We start from the raw sequence: 1,943 nt of genomic DNA, 5'->3' as shown, positions 1-1,943 counted from the left end.
GATATCACAGGGGCCACTTGTTTTGTTTAGCCAATAGGCGACAACTACGCCCCAATTGACCAGTAAAGTGAATGACGCGCGAAATTTGAACTCAGTTCATAACACGAGACCCGTATTTCAGTTCCCCGTGTAATCCTTATGGGTGAAATCACGGCGTCACTTTAACGCTTAAATTGTACCATTAAAGTAATTTTCTTATATATCCCACTACCTGTACCATTAAGACTGATATTTTTACTGTTGATCTTGATACCAAACATGAACGGAACCGGTAGTATTTAATAAATATTTAAATTCAACTTTTACCACTACATTTGCCTCGAACGTATGTCGTACAGTGGTTCATACTGCCATTGACTTCCCCCTCCACATAAACGGCTTTGATTTTCAGATGCTACAGATACGGCTGTGAATTTAAAATAATACATAAAGGAGATCTCATATTTGCAAATGTTTTCAATCAATTGCCAAATTTTGATTTAAGAATCATCATCAATCCCAAGCTTTTTTCTTTTCACACATTTTTGCTAGAAAAGGAAAAACTTAGCATTCCTGATTAAACCTTTCATGTACAAGTAAAAATCACTCTCATTTTAGTACGAATTGGGTCTGAAACACCCATTAAAAAAAAAATCACAATTTAAAGAACAATTTATTTCAAAACAAAAAAAAAGTATTTTACAATAAAAAATTGCACTTCCTAATGCAAAATCTGATTCACTTTTGGTGAAAAACTGACCCACAAACTGTTTTCTTGATGGGCCATTAAAATAGTCCTCGGACACTAATAGTTCTTCGACACTGTGAAGTAGATTTTCTTCAGATCTTTCTAGTTCAGGGCCCAATAGCAAAAGCAGTGCTTCGTTCCTATCAGTTTGTCCTAAGCTTTCATGAAGTTGTACCTCAACATTAGCTGTTTTTAGGCTGACTTGGGGATTAAAAGAATTTTCAGAGACAACAGCTCGGACCTCAGCTGATTCACTTTTCTTCAGATGTACGTCTCAAGCACGCAAATTATTGGTCCACAATACATTATAACGTCCGTGTAGGGCAGGTGTAGCCATATGATGATAAACAAATGCACCTCTTGGGGTTTCACATGTTGCCTCTCTTAAGGAATATCAATGCATAATAAAACAAAATACGTCATAATTTTACTTGACACAGAATTTATCAATATACATTAACTTACCATAATCTTCTCGCATTCTAGCTCGAATAAACTCTTCAAGCACATTTAATTCAGTATACCAATTGACTTTCGCTACATTATTTGACTGTAAAGAATTTTCTCCAACAAAAAAAAATGGCAATTGCCCCTATTGTTAACACATGTCTTTCTGTCATTATTAATAACAAATACAAAAAAACCAGTCCACAGATACATACAACCCAATGTGAATCAATATCACAGAACTAATATATCATCCAAAAATTGTGATTATGATTGTTTGTTGTGATGAAAATACGAAATCAACTGTCATATTTTGGGGATTTTCACGATCTAAACGTCACTAGTACCGCAAAATATTCGCGTTCTTTTTCTTTCCCAAGTGTTTCTAGATTTTCCGTTTCACTCATGCGCAAGACGTTAGAAACGATGTACGTTACTTCGATGGATAGCGTTGTTTTTAATTTGCAATCTATCTTTAACAGAAGCTTTTTATATAGTTAAACCTTTAGTAACAGGAAGATAATTGTACAGTCTTTATCGCTTGTAGCATGAACTAGTTAAGATTTCTACCTATGCGGCGTATTTTGTCTGTAAAATCAAGCTCCCATAAGAAACCCATAGTAGAATTTTTGAATTATGAACTGCCGCGCATTCTAAATTCTAACCTTACTTTACTGGTCAATTCTTATAGCCCTTCCCCATCGAAGAGCAACCACTGAATTGCGGCTCGCTTTCGTCCGTACAGATGGTAAGGCATATGGTCTCCGCA

The 1,943-nt window shown here is 35.4% G+C and overlaps 1 long non-coding RNA gene across 1 annotated transcript; it reads right to left on the bottom strand.

Annotated features, from left to right (window-relative positions):
* Positions 1 to 635: 635 nt before the first annotated feature.
* LOC135134649 (uncharacterized) lies at positions 636 to 1,943 on the bottom strand. The gene is made up of 2 exons (XR_010281362.1): positions 1,193 to 1,943; positions 636 to 1,110 (listed from the first exon to the last, which is right to left on the bottom strand). It is a non-coding gene; the product is annotated as an uncharacterized LOC135134649 (long non-coding RNA).

This window comes from Zophobas morio, unplaced genomic scaffold (genome assembly GCF_036711695.1).
Source record: "Zophobas morio isolate AGI-343-1 ecotype UQ-CSIRO unplaced genomic scaffold, CSIRO_AGI_Zmor_V1 ptg000004l, whole genome shotgun sequence".
NCBI lineage: Eukaryota > Metazoa > Arthropoda > Insecta > Coleoptera > Tenebrionidae > Zophobas > Zophobas morio.
This window is presented reverse-complemented; position numbering and strand designations above follow the sequence as displayed.